The 9,046-nt window shown below is 64.4% G+C and overlaps 1 long non-coding RNA gene across 4 annotated transcripts; it reads left to right on the top strand.

Annotated features, from left to right (window-relative positions):
• The first annotated feature begins 297 nt into the window (after window positions 1–297).
• Window positions 298–1,303, top strand: LOC142830003 (uncharacterized). 4 transcript variants are annotated; one of them, XR_012905014.1, is made up of 3 exons: window positions 298–488; window positions 577–621; window positions 698–1,303. It is a non-coding gene; the product is annotated as an uncharacterized LOC142830003 (long non-coding RNA). The 4 variants fall into 4 exon arrangements; XR_012905016.1 differs by having other exon boundaries at window positions 743–1,303; XR_012905013.1 differs by having other exon boundaries at window positions 298–444.
• Window positions 1,304–9,046: the final 7,743 nt, after the last annotated feature.

Consider the following 9,046-nt stretch of genomic DNA (forward strand, 5'->3'; position numbering starts at 1 on the left):
GCAGTGCAGCTGCACAGTGCCGGCCCCTCCCACTGCGAGGTCACCGCAGTGCAGCTGCACAGTGCCGGCCCCTCCCACTGCGAGGTCACCGCAGTGCAGTTGTACAGTGCCAGCCCCTCCCACTGCAAGGTCACCGCAGTGCAGCTGCACAGTGCGGGCCCCTCCCACTGCAAGGTCACCGCAGAGCAGCTGCACAGTGCGGGCCCCTCCCACTGCTAGGTCACCGCAGAGCAGCTGCACAGTGCCGGCCCCTCCCACTGCGAGGTCACCGCAGTGCAGTTGTACAGTGCCAGCCCCTCCCACTGCAAGGTCACCGCAGTGCAGCTGCACAGTGCGGGCCCCTCCCACTGCAAGGTCACCGCAGAGCAGCTGCACAGTGCAGGCCCCTCCCACTGCTAGGTCACCGCAGAGCAGCTGCACAGTGCAGGCCCCTCCCACTGCAAGGTCACCGCAGTGCAGCTGCACAGTGCCAGCCCTCCCACTGCTAGGTCACCGCAGAGCAGCTGCACAGTGCCAGCCCTCCCACTGCTAGGTCACCGCAGAGCAGCTGCACAGTGCCAGCCCTCCCACTGCTAGGTCACCGCAGAGCAGCTGCACAGTGCAGGCCCCTCCCACTGCAAGGTCACCGCAGTGCAGGCCCCTCCCACTGTGAGGTCACCACAGAGCAGCTGCACAGTGCCAGCCCTCCCACTGCGAGGTCACCGCAGAGCAGCTGCACAGTGCATGCCCCTCCCACTGCTAGGTCACCGCAGTGCAGCTGCACAGTGCAGGCCCCTCCCACTGCGAGAGGGCTGCCAGGCCACGTGCGGGATGTGCCAGCCCTTGGCCTGACCGCCAGCAGGAACCCGCAGGAGCCCAGCTGTTCAGGGGCTGCAGCCATCCAGACACCCAGTGCTGTGGGGCTACCCGCCCCGAGCGCAGGCCTGTTCTGAGCAGGGGCTACCGGCAATGAGCCAGCGGGGCCGGGTGCACCCCCGAGAGGGGGCAGACCGGCCCAGCCAGGGAATAAAGGAGCAGAGCGCACCTCACTGGTCACGGACAGCCGCAGCGCCCAGCCAGCCACAGGCCCTGCTCCCAGCTCCACAAGCCGCCAGGCTGGACCTGTCACACGGGGCAGAGGCACCTCTAGGGCTTCCGGCTGCCTCTGGGCAGGACCCTCGCTGCCTGTGGCCGACCACACAGCCCCTGCAGCCTGGGCTGAGCCGGCCCGGCCTCGCCCCCTGCCCCAGGGCAGAGACACCAGTGCATTGGTAGGTGGGAATGTGGCTGCTTCCCCTCCTGTTCCTGGCTCCCGGCCTCCCCCCCCCCCGCGACTGCCTCCCCTTCTCCTCCCGGCTTCTACCCCCCAAGACTGCCTCTCCCCTTCTCCTCCCGGCTTCCACCCCCCAAGACTGCCTCTCCCCTTCTCCTCCCGGCTTCTACCCCCCAAGACTGCCTCTCCCCTTCTCCTCCCGGCTTCCACCCCCCAAGACTGCCTCTCCCCTTCTCCTCCCGGCTTCCACCCCCCAAGACTGCCTCTCCCCTTCTCCTCCCGGCTTCTACCCCCCAAGACTGCCTCTCCCCTTCTCCTCCCGGCTTCTACCCCCCAAGACTGCCTCTCCCCTTCTCCTCCCGGCTTCCACCCCCCAAGACTGCCTCCCCTTCTCCTCCCGGCTTCTACCCCCAAGACTGCCTCTCCCCTTCTCCTCCCGGCTTCTACCCCCCAAGACTGCCTCTCCCCTTCTCCTCCCGGCTTCTACCCCCCAACACTGCCTCTCCCCTTCTCCTCCCGGCTTCTACCCCCCAACACTGCCTCTCCCCTTCTCCTCCCGGCTTCTACCCCCAAGACTGCCTCTCCCCTTCTCCTCCCAGCTTCTACCCCCCAAGACTGCCTCTCCCCTTCTCCTCCCGGCTTCTACCCCCCAAGACTGCCTCTCCCCTTCTCCTCCCAGCTTCTACCCCCCAAGACTGCCTCTCCCCTTCTCCTCCCAGCTTCTACCCCCCAAGACTGCCTCTCCCCTTCTCCTCCCAGCTTCTACCCCCCAAGACTGCCTCTCCCCTTCTCCTCCCGGCTTCTACCCCCCAAGACTGCCTCCCCTTCTCCTCCCAGCTTCTACCCCCCAAGACTGCCTCTCCCCTTCTCCTCCCGGCTTCCACCCCCCAAGACTGCCTCTCCCCTTCTCCTCCCGGCTTCTACCCCCCAAGACTGCCTCTCCCCTTCTCCTCCCGGCTTCCACCCCCCAAGACTGCCTCTCCCCTTCTCCTCCCGGCTTCCACCCCCCAAGACTGCCTCTCCCCTTCTCCTCCCGGCTTCCACCCCCCAAGACTGCCTCTCCCCTTCTCCTCCCGGCTTCTACCCCCCAAGACTGCCTCTCCCCTTCTCCTCCCGGCTTCTACCCCCAAGACTGCCTCTCCCCTTCTCCTCCCGGCTTCCACCCCCCAAGACTGCCTCTCCCCTTCTCCTCCCGGCTTCTACCCCCAAGACTGCCTCTCCCCTTCTCCTCCCGGCTTCTACCCCCCAAGACTGCCTCTCCCCTTCTCCTCCCGGCTTCCACCCCCCAAGACTGCCTCTCCCCTTCTCCTCCCGGCTTCCACCCCCCAAGACTGCCTCCCCTTCTCCTCCCGGCTTCTACCCCCGAAGACTGCCTCTCCCCTTCTCCTCCCGGCTTCTACCCCCAAGACTGCCTCTCCCCTTCTCCTCCCGGCTTCTACCCCCAAGACTGCCTCTCCCCTTCTCCTCCCGGCTTCCACCCCCCAAGACTGCCTCTCCCCTTCTCCTCCCGGCTTCTACCCCCCAAGACTGCCTCTCCCCTTCTCCTCCCGGCTTCCACCCCCCAAGACTGCCTCTCCCCTTCTCCTCCCGGCTTCTACCCCCCAAGACTGCCTCCCCTTCTCCTCCCGGCTTCTACCCCCCAAACCGACCCCCCCTTCTCCTCTCGACTTCCTCCCTTCTCCTTCTGGCTTCTCCCCCAACTGCCTCCCACCTTCTGCTCTCAGCTTCCCCCCCTCCCGACTGCCTCCCCGCTTCTCCTTCCGACTTCCCCCCTCCTGCCTGGCCTGCCCGGCCCGAGGGAGCGGCTGAGAACAGACACGGCCCACCTTTGCCGCGGGGCCGGGGACTGGTGAGACGGCTGGGGCTTGGCAGCCAGCGCGGGCCGGTCGGGCTGGAGAAGACAACGCTGCTGCGGCTGGGCGCGGCGTGGCCGGCTCCGTGGGCGGAGACGGGCTCGGGGATGGGCAGCACTACAGCTGCATGGCCCGGCCCCCGTGCCCGTGAGACCCAGGCTGCCTCTGCCCACAGCCCCGCGCCGCCGAGGAAAAGGCCCTCTCCTCCCAGAGCCACGGCAGCTCTCCCCACGGCCTAGAAGACACGTCCTGCCACGGAGGCCCGCCCTTTGGATGGCGGTTTGCAACCCAGGCAGTGGAACGGAGGGGACTGGAAGAACCCCAACAAGGGGCCCTTTGAGCAGCCTTAGGAGCCCCCCACATGGGGCTTAGCCGGCCCCAAGGACAGAGCCCAGGCCAGCCTGCCCTGAGGCAGCGATCCTGCAGCTTTCGGGGAAAGGCCCGGCCTGCCTCCCATGCTCCCTTCCGAGCCCCACGCTGCTTCCTCTCGGGTCACTGCCCCGCGCCCCTCACGAGGGCAGCCCTGGCCCCTCTCTTCTCCACGGGCTGGCTGCTGAGAGGGACCCGACACCGCCCCCTCCGGGCTGCTCCAATTCCTGTCAGGTCCACGGCAGGGCAAGCAGGGGAGAGGACGAGCCATGGTTCCTTCCGCCAAGCCCTCAGCCCCCCCGCGGTCCTGCCCACGGAGGCTCAGGGCTGCAGCAGGTACTTCTCCTCGTTCTTCGTCTCGTCCGCATCCGGGCTCCTCCGGGGGCAGGAGGGCGTCCTGCAGGCCTTGCACAGGATCAGGAAGAGGATGAGGATCAGCAAGGCGATGACACAGTTAAAGGAAATGGCGACCACTGCGCCGGTGGACAGCTCTGAGCCCATGGCTGCGGCCCGGGGGCAGTCAAGGGAGAGGCCGCTCACGCCCCGGGGAAAGGCAGGCCTCCCGTGCGCCCATCGACTCCGGGGCCTCTGCCTGCCCTGGGAGGGACCCCCGGCCCAACGACGGAGATGGCTGTGCCCCCCCCAAAGGCATTCGCAGAGGAGGAGTTGAACAGCTGGGTCTAGAAGGGGGCTTGAAATCCCAGCTTCAGGCGGCTGGGAGCCCCAGGCAGTTTCTGCCCCAAGTCCCCGTAGCGCTCATTCCCACGGTTAACAAGGGGTCCGCGCCTGGGGAGGAGCTTTCATGTGCTGGTGGGGATGAGGAAGGCGTTGCCTGTCGCTCGCTCTTCTCCGCGGGGGGGCTGCCTTAGGTCCTGGCCACCCTCTCCTTCACCATGACGGGTAACACAGCACTCCCCTCTCCTGGCTATCGGCTTGCACTGGGGCCGCAGGTGGTGGCAGCGGTGGGATCTCTGCTAACTCTTGGGTTGGTTGCGCCAGAGTCCCCGAGAGATGGGAGTGGAAAGCAGCCCAGATCAGGAAGAGTAGCAGCCGGGGAGATCAGGCCTCTGCTGCTGGAGCTCCGGGGCCGCTTCCCGTGCGGAAGGACAGGCTCGGTCTCAGCTGTGTGGCCAGACGGAGTCGTGTCCTGATGCGCCTGGAAAGACAAGGAAAGAGTCATGAACTGAGCGAGGGAAGACGGCTCCTCCTGCCGCCGAGGTCCCCTCCAGCCCTGCCAGAGGACGAACAGGGCAGGACTGAGGCCTGCCACCACCGGGAGGGTGCTCGGTTCACTGGATGGCATGCGCTGGCGAGTCAATACAGCTCCCTGCAGACCGAGCCCCGTGGAGCCAGCACCCGGCACCACAGCCTCCTGCTGGGAGCTGCACAGCCCTGGTGCGCACCTGGCTCAGGTGAACAGGACTCATTGGCCGGAGCCACACACTGGCTCCAGCGTCCGACTCATGGCTCTTCCCAGCTCTCCCCGCTCAGACTGGGCGAGTAGCGTCTGCGCTCTCTGGGGAGCTGGCCCGGCCTGCGGGAGCCAGGGGCTGCAGTGGGGGGCTAACACAATTGTAGTGACTCCGAGGCAGGTGGATTAGTGTCTCCGTGAGGAGAGGGGCGTGCGATGGACGTGGGGGCTGGGCAGGAGGACAGAGGGATGGTGCCAAACAGGATAAAGTCCTCTCCCCAGACATGGCCGGCCGAACACGGGGCTAAGCCACGGGGCAGGGCCGTACGCCCACAGAATGGGGAGAAAGGCGCATTCCCGGCACGGGGCCCTGTAGCGAGCCTGTCCCCACTGGCACACGTCCCATCTGCTCCCCACGCTCTGCCCTCCCTGGCCCTTCGGAGATTGCCCCTGCGGCCGGAAGCGGGGCAGAGAGCCACCCTGGCAAGCTGCTGATGGATTCTTTGAGCTCACATGGAGAGTCCCTGTAGAACCCGGCACCACAGCTGGCCCTAGGCAGCCCTCCAGGTCGAGGCAGAAGGGGACCCGGGCTGCCCAGCAGGAGCCTAAGGGGGGAGGGACGCTGGCGGGAGAGCGCGGGACCCAGCTCTGAAGGCATCACTGCAGAAGTAGGAGTGACAACCCCATGGCCCCTCTGCAACAGCTTTGCCCCCTGCCCCGCCCCGGCTTTTGGGTCAGGACCCCCAGGGTTACAGCACTGCGACATTTCCAACAGAACCACCTGAAACCGAGGGTGGAACTGGCCACGACGGGCCAGCGCCCTACACGTCGGCCACTGTGGGGGTCTCCCAACTTCCTGTGCAGGCCGTGAGCTGTGCCACGGACCCGCGCCAGGCTGGCAGTGCCTACGCCCCTGTGCCCGGGCTCCAATCCGCAGGGCGCCACGGCCCGTCCGGCGTTTCTCCGTTCCCAGCGCCGGCCGGAGCAAGTCACCCGAGAGTCACGAGCTTCCGCCAGAGCCGCTGCACAGAGCCAGAAGGGGGAACGTTTGCGAGTTCGCCGCCATCGCCCAGGAAGCCTCCTCGGGGCGCTGCTGCCGTTCATCAACGGAGCCTTTTCATGCCGCCAAGGGAGCTCTGTCCAGCGCTCCACAAGCCGGCCTCTGTTCCTTCCCCAGCTGCACAGCCGAGCCCTGCCGGGCCCAGCGCCTCCTGGGAAGTGCCGAGACTCGGCGCCTGGACGGGGCAGCGCCCCGGGGAGAGGCAGGCTGGATTCCAACAGCCCTTCGGGCCTGGGGACGGGGCCGCCGCCTGGGGGGCAGCTCTTCGTGGGGGGGTCTCATGGCGACACACAAACACCCAGGGGGCAGGGAGGCGGAGGCCTGGAATTCCTGCAGCACGTGGCCGAGCCCAGGCCGCCCGCCGCGCTCCCTGCCCCCAACCTGGAGCCAGGAGGGGAAACAGCCACCGGACATATCAGGGAACACCCCCACCTGGGCAGGAGCGCGGCTGTCCTGGCCAGAGCAGGGGGAGGGGCACAGGACCGGGCTGGTGGCACAAACGCCCCCCCCCCCGGCCAGCACCCTGTTGCACTGGGCTAGGGCCCAACTCTGCTCCCCTGTCTCTAAGTTGCAGGCATAATGAGGAAGCTTCTTGGAGCTGCCTCCCTCCTCGCCCCAGCCATTCGCCCGGCAGTAACCCGCTGCCAGCCTCCTTCTGTAAGCAGAGCCCCATCCCCAGGCGGCAGGACACAGCTCCTCCCCCGTGGCTGGATCCCCCCGGCTCCCTCCACAAAGGAGTCCAGACGGTCTCTCTCTGCCCCTGCAGGGCACGGGACCATCCCCTCCCCCCCATCTCCCTCCTCTCGCAAGCCAGCGCTGCGCCCTGGGGGCAGCCAAACAAACTCTGGATCTGCAGATGGGCGCGGTGCTTCGGCCACGCAGTCCTTCCCACGGCGCCCAGCTGGGAGGGGCCCGCGAGCTCCTCTCCCTCATCCGAACCCCCGACACAATTTCTCCTCTCCCGGGTGTGTGAAATCCGGCAGGCCCTCCCGCCAAGTGTGGCGTTGCATTCTTAAAGGGACCCGGCCAGCCACTCCACTTCTAAAGCAGAAATACCCCTCCCAGTTGCGGCTAGCGAAGCTCCGGGGGGCTTTATGCGTGTGCTCTGATTTTCCGCCTCTCACCGACGGGAGAACGGAACGAGCCCCACCGAGTCTTCTTGTTTTACCAGGTAGCAATTCCACTTTCTGTTTGCTCGTGCTCAGCACAGGGTGGCAATGCCGGGGGAGCAAATGCCTCCCCACACTCGTTTTTCAGCAGCTCTCGCCGGAACGAACAGCAGAAACTGGTCTTCATGGTCTTCTGCTCTTCAAAAACACGGCTAAAAGTGGGCCTAAGGCCGGAGCCTTAGAGGGGTCAGGGACTGCCCACGTTCAGAAACTCAACAGGACGTTTCCTCTCTCGGTCTGAAATGACTTTTTGGTGTGAAGGGTTAGTTGGTGCTTTTCAAAGGGTTTTTAACAAGGCTACGTCAAAGCCCAACCTGTCAGGTGACTGTATTTGGGGAAAAAACGCTTGTGAAAACGTCTGAGATTACATAAGAACGGCCAGACGGGGTCAGACCAAAGGCCCATCCAGGCCAGTGACCGGTACCAGATACCCCAGAGGGAGTGAACAGTACGGGAACCCCCAAGGGACCCCTCTCCTGTCGCCCATTCCCAGCCGCTGACAAACAGACGCCAGGGACACCATCCCTGCCCAGCCTGGCTAAGAGCCATTGACGGACCTAACCTCCATGCTCTTTTTTTAACCTTATGGCCTTGGCCTTTCGGACCCTTGGCAAGGAGGTTCATAGAGCCCTAGAACTGGAAGGGACCTCGAGACGCATCAAGTCCAGTCCCCGGCCCTCACGGCAGGACCCAGCACCGGCTAGATCCCTGACAGGTGTCTGTCCAACCTGCTCTTAAATATCTCCAGTGATGGAGATTCCACGGACTCTATTTATTCCAGTGTTTCACCGCCCCGACCAATAGGGAGTTTTTCCTAATGTCCAACCTAAACCTCCCCTGCTGCAATTTCAGCCCATTGCTCCTCGTCCTGTCCTCAGAGGTCAAGGAGACCCATTTGTCTCCCTTCTCCCTGTAACACCCTTGTAGATACTTGAAAACACTCTCAGTCCCCTTTCCGCCTTCTCCTTTCCACACTACACAAGCCCAGTTCTTTCAGTCGTCCCTCATCGCTCGTGTTTTCTCAGAGGTTCCACAGGCGCTCTGTGCGTGGTGTGAAACCCACTTCCCTTTGTTTATTTTAAACCTGCTACCAAAGGAGGAGTAAGTAAAACGTCCTTGTTTACTTCCACTACTCCAGGCACGACTGTAGAGATCTCTCCGAGCCTCCCTTTGAGTCTGTTTCCCAAGCTGGAATGTCCCAGATTTACTGCTCTCTCCTATGGCAGCCTTTACACTCCCCTCGGCATTTTTGTTGCCTTCTCGTCAATTTGGGGACTTTTTTTTTTTTTTATCGTGAAAGTGTCCTAGAATGGGACAGCGTTTGGTGCCCAGTCCAGCTGAGAAGGGCTGGGCCCCTGCCCTGTATGTATCAAGCCTTCTGCATGGGCATTTGCTCTGAGACAGAAATGAATTACTAGTACCCGGCAGGACATGTAATGGGAGAAATCGATGGCACCTTTTCTCTGCCACGGTGACACAGAGTGGCCTGGGTGAGGCCTTCAGCCACTTTCTGCCTTGTCCCATTGTGTCCGAACACCCCCCTGTTCCACTGTGCCCGAACCCCCCCTTGTCCCACTGTGTCCGAACACCCCCCTGCCTTGTCCCACTGTGCCCGAACCCCCCCTTGTCCCACTGTGCCCGAACACCTGGCAGACACGGGATCCCCTGGGGTTTCAGAGCCTGCGGCAGCGCCCCAAACGTGTCATTCTCAACCGCCTCGGAAAGGTGCAGGCCAAACCATGGGTGTGAGATGCCATCAGGGCGAGGCCCCACGGCGGTCCCGCTCTGGGCCCCCATCACACTACTTTCAGGACTTCCCACTGTGCTTTCTCACCCCAAATCGCACACCAGCAAGCTCGCCCTGAAAGCGCCCGGCCTGGAAGGAAGACGCTGGGGAAGGGACAGAAGGGGGCATTTCCTCACTCCCCAAAG

Source organism: Pelodiscus sinensis, chromosome 6, assembly GCF_049634645.1.
Source record: "Pelodiscus sinensis isolate JC-2024 chromosome 6, ASM4963464v1, whole genome shotgun sequence".
Taxonomy (NCBI): domain Eukaryota; kingdom Metazoa; phylum Chordata; order Testudines; family Trionychidae; genus Pelodiscus; species Pelodiscus sinensis.